A 22,565-nucleotide genomic window follows, 5' to 3' on the forward strand; every position below is an offset into this window, starting at 1 on the left:
TACAGGTGTAGGTAGCACAGGATCAATACAGGTGTAGGTAACACAGGATCAATACAGGTGTAGGTAGCACAGGATCAATACAGGTGTAGGTAGCACAGGATCAATACAGGTGTAGGTAACACAGGATCAATACAGTGTAGTAGACAGGATCAATACAGGTGTAGGTAAACAGGATCAATACAGGTGTAGGTAGCACAGGATCTATACAGGTGTAGGTAACACAGGATCAATACAGGTGTATGTAGCACAGGAGCAATACAGGTGTAGGTAGCACAGGATCAATACAGGTGTAGGTAGCATAGGAGCAATACAGGTGTAGGTAACACAGGATCAATACAGGTGTAGGTAGCACAGGATCTATACAGGTGTAGGTAACACAGGATCAATACAGGTGTAGGTAACACAGGATCTATACAGGTGTAGGTAACACAGGATCAATACAGGTGTAGGTAGCACAGGATCTATACAGGTGTAGGTAACACAGGGTCAATACAGGTGTAGGTAGCACAGGAGCAATACAGGTGTAGGTAGCACAGGATCTATACAGGTGTAGGTAACACAGGGTCAATACAGGTGTAGGTAGCACAGGAGCAATACAGGTGTAGGTAGCACAGGATCAGTACAGGTGTAGGTAACACAGGATCAATACAGGTGTAGGTAGCACAGGATCTATACAGGTGTAGGTAACACAGGATCAATACAGGTGTAGGTAGCACAGGATCTATACAGGTGTAGGTAACACAGGGTCAATACAGGTGTAGGTAGCACAGGAGCAATACAGGTGTAGGTAGCACAGGAGCAATACAGGTGTAGGTAACACAGGATCAATACAGGTCTAGGTAGCATAGGAGCAATACAGGTGTAGCTAACACAGGATCAATACAGGTGTAGGTAACACAGGAGCAATGCAGGTGTAGGTAGCACAGGATCAATACAGGTGTAGGTAGCACAGGATCAATACAGGTGTAGGTAATACAGGATCAATACAGGTGTAGGTAGCACAGGATCAATACAGGTGTAGGTAGCACAGGATCAATACAGTACCTTAGAAGTTGGAAGGGAGCTCAGAGAGCAGGGCACCCAGTGCAGGGCACCCAGAACACATCCAGGTGGTGTTGGAAAACCTCCAGAGAAGGCGGCTCTACAACCTCTCTGGGCAGCCTGCTCCAGGCCTCCAGCAGTCTCACATCAAAGAAGTTTCTCCTCCTGTTGAGCTGAAACCTTCTATGTTCAAGTTTGCATCTATTGTTCCTTTGTCTTATTGCTGTGCACCACCCACCAGAGCTTGGTCCCCTCCACCTGACCCCCACCCCTCAGATATTGATAGACATTGATCAGATCCCTCTCAGCCTTCTCTTCCCAGATGAAACAGCCCCAGGGCTCTCAGTCTCTCCTCACAGGGGAGATGCTCAAGTCCCCTAAGCATCCTCACAGCCTCCACTGGACTCTCTCCAGCAGGTCTCTGTCTCTCTTGACCTGGGGAGCCCCAAGCTGGACACAGCATTGCGGGGGTGGTCTCAGCAGCAGTGGTAGTTTTAGGCTGTACCGTTAAAATTTTTCACAGCTCTTGACCAGCAGGTGGTAGAATGTAAATAAATCACCATTGGGTGTCAAAAGGAAAATCATGAGAGTTCTAAACAATCCACTGGAGAGATATCTTCCATGAGAATTAGTGTGGTAAACTCTCTCTCTTTCAGCTTCTTTGCTCTGGGAGATACTAACTTTGCTGGCTTCTGCTTGACCTTGGCTGCATTGTTTTGGCTAAGTTCTAACAACCCTCTGCTCTTTTCTCTGGTCCCTTTGTGTCCAGGGGGGGTCAGGAGGGGGGCAGGGAGTGGGAAGCTATTAGCAGCTCCCCTGGTTTTTGGCCAGAGGAGGTTCTTGTGCTGTTTATCAATTGTCAGTCCCTGTCAATCTTGTCTATCTTGTCTATTTTGTGCATCTTCCTTGCATTCCATTGGAGGTTGGAGTTTTGCTTGGCAGTACAGCTTCAGTTGCTTCCATCCAGGCTGGGCTGGCAATTTAATGCTGGGGGGAGGAATTTTCAACCCACCACAGCAGGGCAGAATAGAGGGGGAGAAGAACCTCCCTAGCTCTGCTGGCCACACTTCTCTTGCTGCCCCCCAGGATCCCATTGGCTGTCTTGGCCACAAGGGCACATTGCTGTCCCGTGGAGAGCTTGTAGTCTGTGGTAGTCCCCTGCCATTTCCCCAGTGGGAAAAGAAAACAGGAAATGTGGGAAGTTAGGGCCCAAATGAGGTGAAATTAATCTCTGTGTCACATTCTCTATGCTGCTGCAGCCTTACTGAGGTTATGGGATTGACTTTCCAGAGGTACATGGCTTCAGAGATTCATAGGATGGTTTAGGCTGGAAGGGACCTTGAAGATAGCTACCTCTAGACACAGGGAAACATCCAGCAGGATGTCAGGGAGGAACTGCACAGCTCAGGCACACAAATCTCATTGGTTTACAGTATCATTAAAGCCCTTGATTTTAGTTTAAACCCTTCCCACCTGGTTTTGAAGGACTGGAACTCAGCTGTCACTCCCATTGGGACTTTCTTCCAGGGTGCTACTAAAGCACATAACTGTCTGCCATCAGCAGCCTGGTCCCACCCATGCTGCTGGAATTCCCTTGGATCCATACACACAGCAAGGTGTGGAGAGGCCAAAAACACCAGCACCCCACCAGTAATTTCGATGCAAGCTCTTCTTGCTCACAGACTCACAGAATGTTAGGGGCTGGAAGGGACCTCCAGAGCTCATCCAGTCCAACCCCCTGCCAGAGGAGGGTCACCTACAGCAGGTCACACAGGAACACATCCAGGTGGGTTTTCAATATCTCCAGAGAGGGAGACTCCACAACCCCCCTGGGCAGCCTCTTCCAGGCTTCTGTCACTCTCACAGGGAAAAATATTCTTCCTCCTGTTTCCATGGAACTTCCTCTGCCTCAACTTCCACCACTGCCCCTTGTGCTGGCATTGGGCATCACCCAGCAGAGCCTGGCTCCAGCCTCTGGGCACTCCCCCTGCACATCTTTATCCCCAGCAATGAGGTCACCTCTCAGGCTCCTCCTCTCCAAGCTGCAGAGCCCTCAGCTCCCTCAGGCTCTGCTCATCAGGAAGATCTTCCACTGCCTTCAGCAGCTTTGTGGCTCTGTGCTGGACTCTCTCAAGCAGTTCCCTGAGGTCCTTCTTGACCTGAGGGGCCTAGAACTGCACACAATATTCCAGATGTGGCCTCCCCAAGGCAGAGCAGAGGGGCAGGAGAACCTCTCTGACCTAATGACCACAGCCCTTCTAATGCACCACAGGCTGCCCTTGGCCTTCTTTGCCACAGGGCACATTGCTGGCTCATGGTCATCCTCCCACCCACCAGGACCTTCAGGTCCTTTTCCCCTTCCCTGCTCTCCAGTCACTCCAGCTGGATGTGTCCCTCCTGGTGCTTCAAACATGCAGCCCACGCTGAGCACCATATGCAGGATGCCAGCAGAGGGATCTGACATGCAGGAGCAGCCTTCTGCTGAGCTTCCTTGTAAGTGGGGTGCTCAAGAGAAATGTGAGACCATTGCAGGGACCCCTCACAGGAGGGGCAATGGCACTGCAGCCCCACAGCAGCTGTGAAGGTTAAAACAAGCCCAGATGTACAGAAGCCCTTTAAAGAAGGCTGTGTGGATGGTTTGTCTATACCTCAACTAGCAAAGAGGAGGCAGAAAGCTGAAGGCTGGCAGTTTGCTTCCTACCCACTTTGAACTGGGCTGTTGTTGGCAGTGATCAGCCTCCCTGGCTGGTGTCTGGGGAGAGGAAAGGGTAAGGTGAGGAGCAGTGGTGGGGCTGCCCCTGCATGAGCTGCCCTGGCTGAGTGCCTTTGCATGTCCTGTGAGCTGTGCCTGCGAGCTGGGGAAGGATCAAGCCACCAGCAAGGAAGATTAGGATTTGGAGCCAGGTTCTGGGAAATTGTCTCCTATCTCAGGAATGAATCAGACACCTGAGGTGAAATCCATATCCTCCTGAATAAGCATTTTGGGTTTGGAGTTTAGCAGGGCCAGGGTTCTGCCCCTGCCTTCAAATGCATCCAAACACTGCTGTGCCTGCAGCTAGTTACCAGCCTTGAAATTGTTTCTCATTTATATGTAGGCTTGCAGGGCCTGATTCTGCTCCCACTCTGACTGGAGGGGGGTTCAGCTGCTCAGCTCCTTTACTGTGCTGTTCGACACAGCTCCAACATTTGGAAGTGAATCTCCTTCATTTCTGTGCTCCCTGCTCCTTCCAGAGCTCAGGTTTGCTTTCATTTCCATCAGAAACAGGATCCCTTTTCCCTGCTCTGGAAGGAAGACACTCTCAAGGGCTTACTGCTATTTGTATGTTTGACTTTAAGGCAAAAGTTTGTTCCTAATTAATTGAATAAGTGCTTTAATCCCTAGCCTGAGGACTTCCCATAGAGCATTAGCTGTATTAAGAAGGAAATGGAGTTGTAATCCCTTTAATATAATCACAGGAGAGCAGGAGAGCTTCACAGGTCTGGAAATCATTTCATTCCTTGTGGCATCCATTTCTCCTGACCCTGATTTGCGTAAAATACAGTGGAGATCAGAGACTCTCAGAATGTTAGGGGCTGGAAGGGACCTCCAGAGCTCATCCAGTCCAACCCCCTGCCAGAGCAGGGTCACCTACAGCAGGTCACACAGGAACACATTCAGGTGGGCTTGGAATATCTCCAGAGAGGGAGACTCCACAACCCCCCTGGGCAGCCTCTTCCAGTCTTCTGTCACACTCACAGGGAAATAATTCTTCCTCCTGTTTCCGTGGAACTTCCTCTGCCTCAGCTTCCACCACTGCCCCTTGTGCTGGCATTGGGCATCACCCAGCAGAGCCTGGCTCCAGCCTCTGGGCACTCCCCCTGCACATCTTTATCCCCAGCAATGAGGTCACCTCTCAGGCTCCTCCTCTCCAAGCTGCAGAGCCCTCAGCTCCCTCAGGCTCTGCTCATCAGGAAGATCTTCCACTGCCTTCAGCAGCTTTGTGGCTCTGTGCTGGACTCTCTCAAACAGTTCCCTGAGGTCCTTCTTGACCTGAGGGGCCTAGAACTGCACACAATATTCCAGATGTGGCCTCCCCAGGGCAGAGTAGAGGGGCAGGAGAACCTGGCTGGCTCATGGTCATCCTTCCCCCCATCAGGACCCCCCAGGTCCTTTTCCCCTTCCCTGCTCTCCAGATGATCAGTCCCCAACCCATCCTGCTCCATGGGGTTGTTCTTTCCCAGGTGCCAGCCTCTCCCCTTGCCCTTGTTGAATTCCATTCCCTTTCTCCCTGCCCAGCTCTCAGCCTGTCCAGCTCTGTCTGAATGGCAGCACAACCTCCTGTGTCACCTCTGCTCCCACATTGGTGCCATCAGCAAACTTGCTGACAGGGCTCTCTGTGCCCTCAGCCAGGTCACTGATGAATAGATTGAACAGCTCTGGTCCCAGTACTGACCCCTGAGGGACTCCACTAGGCACAGGCCTCCAACTAGACTCTGTCCCACTCACCACAATTCTCTGACTTCATCCCTTCAAGCAGTTCCCATCCACCTCACTCCCTGATCCTCCAGACCTCACTGCCTCAGCTTAGATGCAAGGATGCTGTGGCAGGCAGTGTCAAATGCCTCACTGAAATGAAGATAAACCACATCCACTGCTCTGCCATCATCTACCCACCTGATGATGTCCTCATCAAGGCTATCAGTCTGGACAGCCATTACTTCCTTTTGGTAAAGCCATGCTGGCTGCTCCTAATGACCCTCTTGTCCTTGATGTGCCTAGGGACAGCACTGAGGATAAGTGCAGCATAACCTTTACAGGGATCACAGCTCACAGGATGTTAGGGGTTGGAAGGGACCTCTGGAGATCTTCCAGTCCAACCCCCTGCCAGAGCAGGACCAGAGAATCCAGTACAGGTCACACAGGAACACATCCAGACAGAGCTGCAAAGGCTCCAGAGAAGGAGACTCCACAACCTCTCTGGGCAGCCTGTTCCAGGGCTCTGGGACCCTCACACTCAAGAAGTTCCTCCTCATGTTGAGGTGGAACCTCCTGGGCTGCAGTTTCCATCCATTGCCTCTTGTCCTATCCCAGGGCACAACTGAGCAGAGCCTGTCCCTGTCCCCTCCCTCCTGACCCCCAGCCCTCAGCTATTGATAGACATTGATCAGATCCCTCTCAGCCTTCTCCTCTCCAGACTAATCAGCCCCAGGGCTCTCAGCCTCTCCTCCCCAGGCAGTGCTCCCAGTCCCTTCAGCATCCTTGGAGCCCTCCCTTGGACTCTCTGCAGCAGATCCCTGTCCCTCTGGAGCTGCTCCATCATTTTTCCAGGGATGGAGGTGATGCTGACTGGTCTGTAGTTACCTGGGTCCTCCTTCTTATCCTTTTTGAAGATTGGAGTGATGTTTGCCTTCCTCCAATCCCCAAGCACCTCTCCTGTCCACCATAACTTACCAGAGATGGTGGAGAGTGGTCTGGCAATGACCTCCACCAGCTCCCTCAGCACCCTTGGGTGCATCCCTTCAGGACCCAAGGATGTATGGATGTCCGGATGACTTTACTGCCTTCATCAACCCAGTCCTCATCCCCCAAGGAAAACTCCTTTGTCATGTCTTCCTCTGGCTCCTCAGGGCTCTGGGGCTCCCGAGGACACTCTCCAGCAGTAGAGCTGGAGACAAAGAGCTTCTCCTCCTGCCTGCCTCCAGCACTGAGCTGCTAGCAGCACACAACCCCTGACAGAGCCTCAGCATCCCTGGGCTCCAGCTGGACACTGGGACCTAGCAGTGTGCAAGGAGAAGCAGCTCTGGAAATTCTGGTGGTGTCTGAGGACACAGAGCTGTGGCTGCCTCTCTGAGGAGCATCCTGGAGCTGCAGACCAGGCTCTGCTCAGGGATGTCCAAGGACAGCAGAAGGGGCACTGGGGACAAGCTGGAGCAGAGGAGGTGCCATGGGAACAGGAGGGAAAACTTTGTCCCAGTGAGGGTGCTGGAGGCCTGGAGCAGTCTGCCCAGAGAGGTTGTGGAGTCTCCTTCTCTGGAGACCTTCCAAACCCTCCTGGATGTGTTCTGTGTGCCCTGCTCTGGCAGGGGGTTGGACTGGATGAGCTCTGGAGGTCCCTTCCATCCCCCAGTTCTGTGATCCTGTGAGATTCTTTCAGACTGGGGGCATGCCCAGCACTCTCTGCTGTCTGCATTGCTGCAGCGCCAGGGGATCTCAGTTCTGAACCAGCAGCCAGGCTCAGCTGGAGCTACAGATGTTAGACTCTTGGATGAGATTCAGCCCTCCAGCCTCAGGCTTTCTGAGGAAGGAATTGACTCCCCAGGCACATTGGTCACTTGAAGTGGGTTGAACAAGCCAGGAAGCCAGAAAGGATGAGTCCAAAGGGAGACATCTCCCTTGCAGACATCTAAAAGCAGGAGAGGAGTGTCCAAGAGGTGTGTGCAAACCTGGTTAGTGCTTGGCATTTTCTACAGAGTAACTACTGCCCCATGGATTTGGTGTGGGGTTTCTGTCCATCTGTGGGACAGAATCACAGAATGGTCTGGGTGGGAAGGAACATCCAAAGCTCATCCAATATAACCCCCCCTGCACTCAGCAGGGACATCCTCCACTGGATCAGGTTGCCCACAGCCCTGTCCAGCCTCACCTTGAATAGCTCCAGGGATGGAGCCTCAACCACCTTCCTGGGCAACCTGTTGCAGTGTTCCACCACCCTCCTGGTGCAGAACTTGTTCCTCACATCCAATCTCAATCTGCTCTGCTCTACTTTGAAGCCATTGCCCCTGGTCCTGTCCCTGCAGCCCTTTGCAAACAGTCTCTCTGCAGCCTTCCTGTAGCCCCTTCAGGTACTGGCAGGCTGCTCTAAGGTCTCCCTGGAGCCTTCTCTTCTCCAGGCTGCACACCCCCAGCTCCCTCAGCCTGTCCCATAGCAGAGCTGCTCCAACTCCTCTGGACCCTCTCCATCAGGTCCCTGTCCTTCCTGTGCTGAGGGCTCCAGAGCTGGACACAGCCCTGCAGGTGAGGTCTCCCCAGAACAGAGCAGAGCAAACTGGCACAATTCTCTCTGGACCTGCTGGTAGTGCTGCTTTTGATGCAGCCCAGGATGTGATTTGCCTTCTGGGCTGTGAGCTCACATGTTGCACAGCCAGGTTTTTGTAGTCACCCTGTTGACAGGGAATTGCCTTCCACTGCCTAGAACATTTGTTTGTGTGACCTTCACAAGCAATTTGTCCTGCAAGCAGCAGTTGCTGTTCCTCTTCAGAAGACTAAACCCAGGCATCCCCTGCTGCCATATGCTCCAAGACAGCAGAGGAAGAGAGCTGCAGCACCTGAGTGGGACAGGTCAGGGCTACTTGGCCACCTTGCAGGACCCAGCTGAGGTCCCTTACTCCTGTGATGTTTCTCACTCTTCTGTGCAGTGTGGTAAGGGTGCTGGGGTTTCTGCTCCATGCACCCACAAAGTAGGTCCTGTGGTGGGTTGAAAATTCTTCCCCAACCTTAAATTTGCCAGACCAGCTCAGTTGGAAGCAACTGAAGCTGTATGGACAATCAAAACTACAATCTCCAGTTGAATGCAATGAATATATACAAAACACGCAGGACTGACAAATTTGCAGGTATTTACATTTCATAAACAGCGCAAGGATCCCCCTGGCCAAGGACCAGGGGAGATGCAACAGCTTCTCTGTCCCTGCCTCCTTCCCTCTCCCCCTGTACACACAGAAACAAGAGAAAAGAAAGCAGAGAGAAGTTGCTGTTCCTAGCAGTCACCACAGAAGTGATGCAGTCCAGCTCAGTAAAGCTAGAAGTAGCATCAGCCAGAGTTCAAAAAGTGAAAAGAGAGAGAGATTGTTTTCCTAACTAAATCTTAAGTCCATTATCTTTCCAATGGGACTGTTTGGAACTTGTCACTATTCTCCTTTTTACACCCAAGAGTGATTTATTTACATTCTGCCTCTTTCTGTTCAAGACCTGTGAAAAAAATTTTAAAGGCATAGCCTAAAGCTACCACAGCCCTTCCCCCCCCCCCCCCCCTTCCCCCCATTTTCCCCATCATTAGCTCCCATCTTTAGCAGGAGCTGGGAATGCTTCCAGAGCTGATGGGAGGGCAGGTTTGTCCCTCTGTTGGCCAACCCCCCCCACCCCCCCCCCCCCCAGCATGCCTGGCTGCAGCAGCAGCAGTGGGCTGCAGCTCCCCAGCTGTGACTGGGGGGTGGCTTCTCCTTCAAGAAGCCCTCACCCTGCACTGTGGTGGGTTGAAATTACCCCCAGAATAAAACTGCCAAACCAGCTCAGCTGGAAGAAAATGAAGCTCCATTTACAAGCAAAGCTACAATCCAGAAACATGAAGTGCAATGAATAGGTACAAAATAGACAACATTTACATAGAGTACAATTTATGAACAGCACAAGAACCCCCCTGGACAAAACCAGGGGACTGCCAATAGCTTCCCCCCTGTTCCCTTCCCCCCACCCTGTACAAGGGAAAAGAGAGGAGAGCAGAGAGTAACCTGTTAGTACTTAGCCACAACAAAGAAACACAGCCAAGGCCAGCAGAAACAACCAGCTGTCATCTGCTAGAGCCAAGAGCTGAGAAAGAGAGAGAAAATAATGTATGCAACTGACTTTCTGTTAGTTATAGAATCATGGAATCATAGAATCAGTCAGGGTTGGAAGGGACCACAAGGATCATCCACTTCCAACCCCCCTGCCATGGGCAGGGACACCTCACACTACATCAGGCTGGCCAGAGCCTCATCCAGCCTGGCCTTAAACACCTCCAGGGATGGAGCCTCAACCACCTCCCTGGACAACCCATTCCAGGCTCTCACCACTCTCATGGGGAAGAACTTCTTCCTCACATCCAGTCTGAATCTCCCCACTTCCAGCTTTATTCCATTCCCCCGAGTCCTATCACTACCTGACACCCTAAAAAGTCCCTCCCCAGCTTTCTTGTAGCCTGCTTCAGATCCTGGAAGGCCACAAGAAAGTCTCCTCGGAGCCTTCTCTTCTCCGGACTGCACAACCCCATCTCTTTCAGTCTCTCCTCATAGCAGAGCAGCTCCAGCCCTCTGCTCATCCTCATGGCCCTTCTCTGGACACCTTCCAGCATGTCCAGATCCCTCTTGTAATAGGGGCTCCAGAACTGGATGCAGTACTCCAGGTGGGGTCTCAGCAGAGCTGAGCAGAGGGGGAGAATCACCTCCCTGGCCCTGCTGGCCACACTTCTCTTGCTGCAGCCCAGGCTCTGCTTGGCTCTCTGGGCTGCAAGTGCACACTGACAGCTCCTGTTGAGCTTCTCATCCCCCAGTACCCCCAAGTCCCTCTCCTCAGGGCTGCTCTCCAGCCAGTCCCTGCCCAGCCTGAATTTGTGCTTGGCATTGCCTCGACCCAGCTGCAGGACCTTGCACTTGGTCTTGTTGAACCTCATGAGGTTGGCTTGTGCCCAGCTCTGCAGCCTGTCCAGGTCCCTCTGGATGGATCCCTTCCCTCCAGCTGTCTGCTGTACCACACAGCTTGGTGTCATCAGCAAACCTGCTGAGGGTGTACTCAGTGCCACAGAATCAGCCCAATGGGATTACTTAGACCTTATCATCATTTTCCCTTCACATCCAATGGTAATTTATTTACATTCTACCACTTTCTACTCAACATCTGTGGAAAATTTCCCAGGCTTCATCTTAACACTGCCACACACACTCCTTCGTGGCCCCTCCCCTGCCACCAGGGCCTGCAGTGTTCTAGAGTGTGGCTGTCTCACAAAGGGACAGAGCCACACAGGCACTGCTGGTCCCACTGCAGACACCCCCTGCCCCGGGAGAGCACTCCTGGGGTCATCCCTCCCCGAGGAGAGCACCCCTGTGGTCAACCCATGTCTGGCTCTGCTGCTGCTGTTCCCTATTCCCTGCCAGGTCCCACCAGGATGCATTCCCTGAGGTGTCTGATTCCCTCTGTGCTGGCTGCTGGGCTGGGAGGGCATCCTTTGCACTGCTGAAGCTGGAGTAAGTCAGTTGTACCCTAATTGCTAACTTGGGGTGCCCAGGGGTTGTAGAGGATCTCCTCCTCTTCCACTTCACCTCATTTCTTGCTCATGGCAGTCAGAAAGTTCTCACAGAGGTTGTTGTTCAGCTGGGCAAAGGTGACCTGCTTGGGAGGCACTGGCCCCATGTGAAATCCATCAGGCTGGAAATGGGCACAAGGTGGGGGCAATAGAACCACTTCCCATCACTGCTGAGCACTGGGGAGGGAGGGAGAGAGAGGGAGGGGTCAAACCTCCTGCAAACCTGGGGCAAAGAAAACTGCCTCCAAGGCTCCGCCCCTGCACTGGTCATTGAGACCAGCTCCTTTCTGGGCTACAAAGAGGTATTTTGAGCAATCCTGTCAGCAGAGAGTCCCCTCCAGCACCCCCACAACCACCACCCAAAGACCCCTAAGAACGAGCTCCAAAACCTCCAAATGAGGGAGCTGGGGGTGTTTAGCCTGGAGAAGAGGAGGCTCAGGGCAGACCTCATTGCTGTCTACAACTATCTGAAGGGAGGTTGTAGCCAGGTGGGGGTTGGGCTCTTCTCTGCAGCCCAGAGAGCCAACCACAGCCTGGGCTGCAGCAAGAGAAGTGTGGCCAGCAGGGCCAGGGAGGGGATTCTCACCTTCTGCTCTGCTCTGGTGAGACCACAGCTGGAGTACTGCATCCAGTTCTGGAGCCTCTGTTACAAGAGGGATCTGGACATGCTGGAAGGTGTCCAGAGAAGGGCCATGAGGATGAGCAGAGGGCTGGAGCTGCTCTGCTATGAGGAGAGACTGAGAGAGTTGGGGTTGTGCAGTCCGGAGAAGAGAAGGCTCTGAGGTGACCTTCTTGTGGCCTGAAGGGGGCTACAAGAAAGCTGGGAGAGATTTTTAGGCTGTGAGAGAGTGATAGGACTGGGGGGAATGGAATAAAGCTGGAAGTGGGGAGATTCAGACTGGATGTGAGGAAGAAGTTCTTCCCCATGAGAGTGGTGAGAGCCTGGAATGGGTTGTCCAGGGAGGTGGTTGAGGCTCCATCCCTGGAGGTGTTTAAGGCCAGGCTGGATGAGGCTCTGGCCAGCCTGATGTAGTGTGAGGTGTCCCTGCCCATGGCAGGGGGGTTGGGACTGGGTGATCCTTGTGGTCCCTTCCAACCCTGACTGATTCTATGATTCTCTCAGCCACCCTGTGACAGAAGGAGAGGACACAGCTGTGCCAGGTGAGGTTTGGGCTGGATGTGAGGAAGAAAAAGTGATTTGCCATTGGGATGTGCTGCCCAGGGAGGTGGTGGAGTCCCCATCCCTGGCAGTGTTTAAAACAAGCCTGGCTGAGGCACTCAGTGCCATGGGGTAGTTGGTTAGCTGGTGCTGGGTGATGGGCTGGACTGGATGAGCTCTGAGGTCTTTTCCAACCTGCTTGATTCTGTGATCTCCTTGCACAGATGCATTGATTCCTCATTCTCCTCGCTGTCAAACAGTTTGCTAAATGTCAGCAGGAATGGAGCTGCCATTGCAATGCTCCATTCAACTATCTGCAGCTGAAGCTTCACTCCCAGATAAACAAAGGCCATGGAGCTAGACCCAAAAGCTGGGGCAGGACCTTGAATTTGGGGACAGACAGCTCCAGCTCACAGAATCAGCCAAGCTGGAAAAGACCTCAGAGATCATCCAGTCCAACCTATTACCTAATCCCTAACACGTCCTGATAATTAAACCCTGGTTCCAAGTGCCACATCCAAGCTTTTTTTAAATGCCTCCAGGGATGGTGACTCCACCACCTCCCTGGGCAGCACATTCCATGGCCAATTACTCTTTCTGGGAAGAACTTTCTCCTCACCTCAAGCCTAAACCTCCCCTGGCACAGCTTGAGACTGTGTCCTCTTGTTCTGTGGCTGCTTGCCTGGGAGAAGAGCCCAACCCCCACCTGGCTACAACCTCCCTTCAGGTAGTTGTAGAGAGCAATGAGGTCTGCCCTGAGCCTCCTCTTCTCCAGGCTAAACACCCCCAGCTCCCTCAGCCTCTCCTCACAGGGCTCTGCTCCAGACCCCTCCCCACCTTTGTTGCCCTTCTCTGAACACCTTCCAGTACCTCAACATCTCTCTTGAATTGAGGAGCCCAGAACTGGACACAGCACTCAAGGTGTGACCTAACCAGTGCTGAGCACAGGGCAGGATGACTTCCCTGCTCCTGCTGGCCACACTATTGCTGATCCAGGCCAGGATGCCTTTGGCCTTCTTGGCCACCTGGGCACACTGCTGGCTCCTGTTCAGCTGCTGTCACCCAGCACCCCCAGGTCCCTCTCTGCCTGGCTGCTCTCCAGCCACTCTGTCCCCAGCCTGTAGCGCTGCTTGGGGTTGTTGTGGCCAAAGTGCAGAACCTGGCACTTGGACTTGTTCAGTTTCATGCCCTTGGACTCTGCCAATCTGTCCAGCCTGGCAAGGTCCCTCTGCAGAGCCTCCTACCCTCTAACAGATCCACTCCTGCTGCCAGCTTGGTGTCCTTAGTTTTGGTCCATATTTGCCCTGTCCTGGGTGAAGGCTGAATCCTTTCCTCCTGCCAGTACCCAGCTGCAGGTCTCTAGAACCCTAACCCCTGGGAAGGAGGGGAGGAGGGGATTTGGTTTGCTGGTTGCTGACTGAGTCACTTTTCTGGTCCAGGTGCCTGGATCACCATGGAGGACACAACGAGGAGAAGAGTGCCCTGGAAGGTGAAGGACACATGGGACTCAGTCTCTCTGCTGCTTGATTATTGGCTTTGCAGGGTCTGCCAGGCTGGGGAGATAGTGGAGGCTGCTGGCACCAAGGGTCTGGGTCCTGGTGACACCAAGGCTCTAGGTCCTGGTGACACCAAGCCTCTGGGTCCTGGTGACACCAAGGCTCTGGGTCCTGGTGACACCCAGGCTCTGGGTCCTGGTGACACCCAGGCTCTGGGTCCTGCTGGCACCAAGGCTCTGGGTCCTGGTGACACCCAGGCTCTAGGTCCTGGTGACGCCAAGGCTCTAGGTCCTGGTGACACCCAGGCTCTGGGTCCTGGTGACGCCAAGGCTCTGGGTCCTGCTGGCACCAAGGCTCTGGGTCCTGGTGATGCCAAGGCTCTGGGTCCTGGTGACGCCAAGGCTCTGGGTCCTGCTGGCACCAAGGCTCTGGGTCCTGGTGACACCCAGGCTCTAGGTCCTGGTGACGCCAAGGCTCTAGGTCCTGGTGACACCCAGGCTCTGGGTCCTGGTGACGCCAAGGCTCTGGGTCCTGGTGACGCCAAGGCTCTGGGTCCTGCTGGCACCAAGGCTCTGGGTCCTGCTGGCACCAAGGCTCTGGGTCCTGGTGACACCAAGGCTCTGGGTCCTGCTGGCGCCAAGGCTCTGGGTCCTGGTGACGCCAAGGCTCTGGGTCCTGGTGACGCCAAGGCTCTGGGTCCTGCTGGCACCAAGGCTCTGGGTCCTGGTGACGCCAAGGCTCTGGGTCCTGGTGACGCCAAGGCTCTGGGTCCTGCTGGCACCAAGGCTCTGGGTCCTGGTGACGCCAAGGCTCTGGGTCCTGGTGACACCAAGGCTCTGGGTCCTGGTGACACCAAGGCTCTGGGTCCTGGTGACACCAAGGCTCTGGGTCTTGGTGTGGGAAGTCCAGAGGGGGAGCAAGAGTGAAATAGAATAGAATAGAATCAAGAAGGTTGGAAGAGACCTCAAGGATCATCGAGTCCAACCTGTCACCCTACTTGCTAGCAAAGCAAGGAATGAGAAGGTTCAATGTATTGTTGCCAGCCCAGGGTGATGCTGTTGGCAAGGCAGGAGGTGTACTCCCCCAGGTGCTTTGTGCTGCTGCTCTTGGTCCCTTCTGATCAGATGTCCCTGGAGCACAGCTCTGTGCTTTTGGGTGGCAGCAGCCCCTGGCCTGGACACCTGTGTGTAGCTGTGGAGATGCAGGAAGCCCTTCAGTGCCCACCCTGCCAGCCCAGCCCTCTGCTCTGCAGTGCCAAGGCTGCATCTGCACTGCTCCAGCATGAGGCCAGCAGCCCTGGGGCAGCTCACAGGCCCCAGCTTTGCTGGGGAGATGCAGGGGCACAGACACTCAGGGCCTGAAATCCTCTCTGCATCTCCACAAGTCTGCTTCTGGGGACTTGCTGCTGGGACAGGTGTCACTGGTTTGTCCCTGGTGTCAGGACAGGTGTCACTGGTTTGTCCTGGTGCTGGGGCAGGTGTCACTGGTTTGTCCTGGTGTCAGGACAGATGTCAGTGGCTTGTCCCTGGGCAGAGTTGTCCTGATGTGGTTTGAGAGACTGCAGGACCAGGAGCAACCCTGGGCAGTGCTTCACCTGAAGGCTGTGCTCAGCACAGGGGAAATACTCCTGGGGCAGCAAGTGGAAGCAGCTGCTGGGGTAACCTGGGTGCCACTGGGCCTCAGCAGCTGAGCAAAGCATTTCTGCAGCTTTAAGTTAGAGCTCTGCCTGTGGGCATCTGAGCAGCCACAGGAGGCTGGAGAAAGGCAGAAGGAAAGTGTTGCAAGGGACGACCTGGGGTGAGAAATGCCCCAGAGACCACTGTCAAACGAGCTCAGGACTTCCCTGGCTGTCCAGGGCTACACCTGAGCAAGGAGTTGCCCCTGTTGGACTGGCCCAGGGGACAAAGGATGTGCCCACACAGAGCAGCTTGTCCCCTCCTGAGCTGTGTGGGAGCATTTTGAGTTGACATCACCACTTTTGAAGGCTTCCCCCAAGTCCTGGCAGCTCCTTGTACTTCCCTCTTCTCCTTCCAGCCACCTGTGTCCCCAGGCATGTACAGGAACTCCTACAGGAGAGACTACAGATGGTGTGAGCACTACAGGCCCCCCAGAGCAGAGGACTTGCAGGTACCATGGGTGTTCCATCTGGCTCTTTAGGCAGCTCCTCTCTCATGGCCACAGGACAACTGCTGACTGGGTGGGTGCCAGGGTGGCAGCAGCCATGGGTGCTGCTTTGGTCCCCCCCTGCTGTGACCTTCCCACAGGTGACATCATTTAAGAAAGATGTTGAGATGCTGGAAGGTTTCCAGAGGAGGGCAGCAAGGCTGGGGAGGGGTCTGGAGCACAGCCCTGTGAGGAGAGGCTGAGGGAGCTGGGGGTGTTTAGCCTGGAGAAGAGGAGGCTCAGGGCAGACCTCATTGCTCTCTACAACTACCTGAAGGGAGGTTGTAGCCAGGTGGGGTTGGGCTCTTCTCCCAGGCAAGCAGCACCAGAACAAGAGGACACAGCCTCAAGCTGCTTCAGGGGAGGTTTGGGCTGGATGAGAGGAAGAAATTCTTCCCAGAGAGAGAGATTGGCCATTGGGATGTGCTGCCCAGGGAGGTGGTGGAGTCCCCATCCCTGGCAGTGTTTAAAACAAGCCTGGCTGAGGCACTCAGTGCCATGGGGTAGTTGGTTAGCTGGTGCTGGGTGATGGGCTGGACTGGATGAGCTCTGAGGTCTTTTCCAACCTGCTTGATTCTGTGACTCTGTGATCATGCCCAGCTGCCCAGGGCTTGTGTCCATCCCTTCTGCAGGAACCCCTCCCTGCACCCTCCAGAGGAGCTGCTCGGGGCAGCAGTGCTAATCACACTCATTAAGCCAGGGCACTAACGACTGCCTGCAGAACCTGAGCCTGGGCTCTCTTGCTCCCCGTGGGCTGGTGGAGTCCTGAGGATTAGACCCATCCCAGGGCTGCCGTGGCGCTAGGGGTGGGGATGGCTCCCTGCCCTGACACGGGCCTGAGAAGGCAGCAGTGTGGAGCTGTGGCTGCTTTTGTTCCAGTGCCCCCCTGAGCTATTTAATCTGATTTGCCTGGCTCGGCAGGCCCTGGGCTAATTGCTTGTGACAGTGCCCTGCAGACAGCTGTGCCTTGCACTGGGGGACTTGGCAGGGGGCACCTTGGGCTGCTGAAGGGCTTTGGACTCCCAGAGGAGGGGAAAAAAAGAGTCGGTGCTGGGGAGGGCAAGGTGGAGAGAACGAGAGAGGAATCCTTGTGGAAGGTGCCCCCCGGGGCAGGGGTCTACTGCGGCCAGCACTGCCATCCTGGCCTGGCAGCAGCCTGGGGAGCCCTCTCCTCCCTCTTCCCCCTGCCCCCGGGGAGGGCTCCTGATGCCAGGAACCTTCATTAAGAGCCCTGCTCGGGGCTCCTGCTGCTTCGGGGGCTGGCCAGGGCTCCCCGGGCACCCCCAGCCTTAGGTGGCTACTCTGCTGCCAGGGGGTCCTGGCTGGGCAGGCAGGGTTGAACCCCTGCTGCTGCAGCACAGCTTCCACACCAGCCACAGCCACTGCTGTTCCCTCTCTGCCTCTCCTTTTGGAAAGGATTTGAGACTTTTTAGTGTTTTGTTGGAAGGCTGCACACTGCCTGAGAAGGTCTTGATGCTGTTTGAGAGATAAGAGAGACTGGGCTCCTCACTCCAAGAAGGACATTGAGGGGCTGGAAGGTGTCCAGAGAAGGGCAACAAAGCTGGGGAAGGGTCTGGAGAAGAGGGCTGGGGAGGAGCAGCTGAGGGAGCTGGGGGTGTTTGGTGTGGAGGAGGCTGAGGGAGACCTCATTGCTCTGTCCAGCAGAGAAAGCCCTTGAGGGTGCTGGGTGACAGCAGCTGAAGATCAGCCGGGGGGGGTGTGCCCAGGTGGCCAAGAAGGCCTCCAGGATCCTGGCCTGGATCAGCAATGGTGTGGGCAGCAGGAGCAGGGCAGGATTGGTGCCCCTGGACTCAGCACTGGGGAGGCCACACCTCTGCCACCAGCAAACCACTGCTGTTCTGGGGCTCCCTCCCTCCCTCCTGCTGCCCCCCCCGGGGCCCGGCAGAGCCCCAGCCGTGAGCTGGGCAGCAGGAGAAGGCTGTGCCGGGCTGTGCCATCCCAGAGGCAGCTATGGAGCTGCTCTGTGGCTGTCCCCACCAGGGCTGCTGTCCCCACCAGGGCTGCTGTCCCCACCAGGGCTGCTGTCCCCACTGGCAGCCAGGCTTTGCTGCAGGCAGGGAGCATTGCTGGATGAGACTGCAGCACTCATCTTTGCCTCTCCATCCACATGGGACTGCTTTTTTGTGCAGAAGCTGCAGGCTGCAGATGCCCAGCTGAAAGCCAAGGAGTTTGCTATCCCCCAGGAGAAGCTGGCAACAACCTGCAGAGACAACACTGCTGAGGAGAGGAGAGAGGTCATCCCAGCACTGAGCACCCAAGGCAGCAGTCATGCTGGGGATGCAGGCTGGAGGGAGGCAGGAGGCAGCTCCTGTGGCCCCAGGCTCTTGCAGCACAGAAAGCACTTCTCTGCAGCCCTCCCTCCCGGAGAGAGCTGCCGCCGAAGGCACTGCGCTGACACCAGGCTGGCAGCAGCACGGGCACAGAAGACGGAGAGGCTGCAGGCCCTTGCTGGGCCACAGAAGGAGCTCTCTTGTTGCCAGGGGCTGCCAGTGGCTGCTCAGGCTGCTGCAGCAGCAGGTAACCCCCCAGCCCTCACCAATATGGCTGTATCCAGCTGCCCAAAGGTCTGTCTGCCAGGGCTTTGCCAGCTGAGCCCCCTGCTCGCTGCCCACACTGTACAGATGGCAGCAGCCCAGTGAGGTGCGGGTTTGGGGCTGGGGCTGGCCAGAATCATAACCACAGGAGGGGCTGGGTTTGAAGGGACCTCAAAGATCATCCAGTTCCAGCCCTCAGCCATCGGTAGGGACACCTCCCACCAGCCCAGGCTGCTCAACCTGGCTTTGAACACTTCCAGGCAGGAGGCATCCACAGCCTCCCTGGGCAACCTGTTCCAGTGTTTCACCACCCTCACTGGAAAGGATTTCTTCCTGATGTCTAATCTAAATGTAGCCCTGCTCTGGTTTAAAACCATCCTTCCTCATTCTATCACCACAGCCCTTGTCATAGCTTTCTTGTAGGTCCCTTTCAGGTACTGGAAGGCTGCTCTAAGATCTCCCTGGACCCTTCTCCAGCCTGAACAGCCCCAACTCTCTCAGCCTGTCCCCACAGCAGAGGTTCTCCAGCCCTCTGATCATCTTGGTGGCCTCCTCTGGACCTTCTCCAACAACTCCAGGTCCTTCTCATGTTGGGGCACCGGAACTGGAGGCAGTGCTGCAGGTGGGGTCTGAGCAGAGCAGAGGGGCAGAATCCCCTCCCCTGGCCATGCTGCTTTTGATGCAGCCCAAGAGGAGCAGCATGGGTCCTGCACCCTAGCACAACACCATGCAGCTCTCAGGCCAGATGCAGACATAGTGAGCTGGAGGCTGTGAGACATCTGCAGAGCCATCCATGCTGCATGGAGCTGCCCTGCTAGCAAGGTTAGGGCTTTGTCTTCACAGCTCCTTTGGGACAGGGGGAGGTGCACTTAACCCCATGCTGCAGGCCCTGAGCAGAAGTGCAAGGAGCCAAAGGACTCCATGGCTGAGCATGAGGGACTTGGGTGGTCCCAACCATCAGTCCTCAGTGCCCTTCTGCCAGGGATATCTCTCTAGGAGCCCTCAGCCACGCTGTTGAGCAGCTGCAAGGATGAAAGTGCTGATGGAAGTCAGGAAAATAAAGTTAGGGGTCACCAGGCATCCTCCAGCCATGCTCAACCCTCCCAAAGCAGCAGAGACTTTCTTTGAGATCCTGTTGGGAGAGAACAGCACTGTCCAGCAATGCTCTGAGATCAGACAGCACAGGAGCAGAGATGTCTTCCCTGTTGCCTGAGCTCACCCCTCCCAGTGTGGGATATCTGTGTCTGGATCATCTCATGATCAAGTGGGAAGAACAGACACAATCCTCTCCTGTAGCTTAAATGCCTCCTTGAGGATCAGGGCAGGTGAGCCCTGGCAGGTTTCCTCTCTGCCCAGCCAGCAGGAGGAAAGTCTGGGCCAGCAGCTCAGAAGGATATCTCCATTTGGACAGGTGGCCACTTAACCTCCACCTATCTGAGGGCTTCAAGCATCTCCTTGCCCAGCCCATCTGAATGCAGAGGACACCAAGCTGAGTGGTGCTGTCCATGTGCCAGAGGGACGTGGACAAGCTGCAGAGGTGGTGCCCAGGTGAACCTCCTGAGGTTCAACAAGAGCAAGTGCAGGTCCTGCACCTGGGCTGGAACAATCCTCACTGTCAGTACAGGTTGGGGGAGGAGGGGAGAGAAAGCAGCCCTGAGGAAAAGGACTTGGGGGTGTTGGTGGGGGAGAAGCTGGAGATGAGCAGTGAGAGCTTGCAGCACAGAAGGCCAAGGGCAGCCTGGGCTGCATCCAAAGCAGTGTGGCCAGAGCTGGAGAGAGAGGATCCTGCCCCTCTGCTCTGCTCTGGGGAGACCTCACCTGTAGGGCTGAGTCCAGATCTGGAGCCCTCAGCACAGGAAGGACATGGACCTGATGGAGAGGGTCCAGAGGAGGCCATGAAAATGCTCAGGGGGTTGGAGCAGCTCTGCTATGGGGACAGGCTGAGGAAGCTGGGGGTGTGCAGCCTGGAGAAGAGAAGGCTCCAGGGAGACCTTAGAGCAGCCTGCCAGGACCTGAGGGGAGCTACAGAAAGGCTGCAGAGAGACTGTTTGCAAAGGGCTGCAGGGACAGGACCAGGGGCAATGGCTTCAAAGTAGAGCAGAGCAGATTGAGATTGGATGTGAGGAACAAGTTCTGCACCAGGGGGGTGGTGGAACACTGGAACAGGTTGCCCAGGGAGGTGGTTGAGGCTCCATCCCTGGAGATATTCAAGGTGAGGCTGGACAGGGCTGATCTAGCTGAGGATGTTCCTGCTGAGTGCAGAGGGCTTGGACTGGATGAGCTTTGGAGGTCCCTTCCAACCCAGATCATTCTGTGATTCTATGATCTTGTCCTGATGAGGAACCCACTGGGGGCTTTGCCCTTCCCTCCCTGCTGTTGGCCCAGCAGTGCATCACTTCCCACAGAGCCTTTCCCTTTCACACACAGACCTCCTGCAGAGGTACCATCTCCTTTTAGCTCTCCAAAGCAACATGGAGACACCATGGCTCCATTCACTTGCTTCACAGCACCACATACCCTTCCTCTGCTGGCTTCAAGAACCAAGCTGATGCAGAACTGATGCCCCTCAGCAAAACTCTGCTGGAGTGAAGAGGTCTGCTCTGATTTGTGCCAGCTCAGGCTCCAGCTTGCTGTTGTTATTTGCTTGCTCTCACCCCAGGCTAGGCTCTGGGGGTACAACTGATGGTGCTGCCCAACTAAAGCTGTCCCATCTCTCAGGGAAGCTGCTGTGCAGGCAGAAGCTGGTCCCAACCTGGGTCACCTACCAGCAATTCAACCTGGAGAGCCACCGGGCAAAGCTGAGGGAAGCTCAGCAGATCAGGGACAGCAGCTTGGCCTCTTCTGTCTTGGAAGGTCAGTAGGTGGAGGCTGTGGCAGTTGTCCTGTGCAGATGACTTGTGGCCTTCAGCCTGGCTTTGGGGTCCTTAATTTACTGCAGAAAGGGACTGAGGAAGGGGAAGGGAAAGTGAATGCCACAGGGAAGCTCCAAAGCGTCCACACAACCCTCTGCCCATCAGTGGGGAGAGGCAGGGCAGAGGAGAGCAATTACCTTGCAGAAGGGGCTTGGAGTGTTGCAAAGAACCTTTCCTTCATCCCTGCTTCCACCTGGGCCACCCCACACAGCACAGGCTTGCTGCCTGGAACTGCTGCTGCCACCACTTGGGTTTGGTGAACAGCCTGAGGTGGTGGAACTCCTGGAACCTCAGCCTCAGTGAAGGCAGCAGAAGTCCCTCACTAGGGACTGGTGCCAGGAAGGTGCCATCTGAAAACACACAGCCTCTGAAAGCTCTGCAGTGGGTGGATCCTCTCTGCCTGTCCTTCCTGCTCTGCTGCAGGGGAGGGCAGGATGTGTCCCCACAGGCAGCTCTGCTGCCAGAAGAACACAGGCAGGGCATTAAAGGAGGCAGCTCTGGAGAGCAGAAGGTGTGAACAGAAAGAAAAGATTTTTCACACTGAGGTTGACAAAACAGAGGAGCAGGCTGCCCAGAGAGGTTGTGGAGTCTCCTTCTCTGGAGATTTCCCAACCCCACCTGGATGTGTTCCTGTGTGACCTACCCTGGGTGCCCTGCTCTGGCAGGGGGTTGGACTCAATGATCTCCAGAGACCACTTCCAGCCCCTACCATTCTATGATCCCTACCAGGAAAGGGCTTCTTGCATTTTCCCTTGGCTAACCCTTTGATTGTGATAGCTCCACCAGGAGTGCTGAAAGGGTGGGGGTGGAGCTCAGGAGGAGGGGGGATCATAGAATCAGAGAATTGTCAGGGTTGGAAGGGACCTCAAGTCTCAGCCAGTTCCAATCCTCCTGCCATGGTCAGGGACACCTCACACTACAGCAGGTTGCTCACAGCCACATCCAGCCTGGCTGCAAAAACCTCCAGGGATGAGGCTTCCACCACCTCCCTGGCCAACCTCTGCCAGTGTCTCACCACCCTCATGGGGAACAACTTCTTCCTAACATCCAAGCTGAATCTCCCCTCCTCTAACTTGGATCCTTTACCCCCAGTCCTATCACTCCCTGACACCCTCAAAAGTCCCTCTCCAGCTTTCTTGGAGCCCCCTGCAGATCCTGGAAGGCCACAAGAAGGTCTCCTGGGAGCCTTCTCCTCTCCAGAC

Source organism: Indicator indicator, chromosome 23 (genome assembly GCF_027791375.1).
Source record: "Indicator indicator isolate 239-I01 chromosome 23, UM_Iind_1.1, whole genome shotgun sequence".
NCBI lineage: Eukaryota > Metazoa > Chordata > Aves > Piciformes > Indicatoridae > Indicator > Indicator indicator.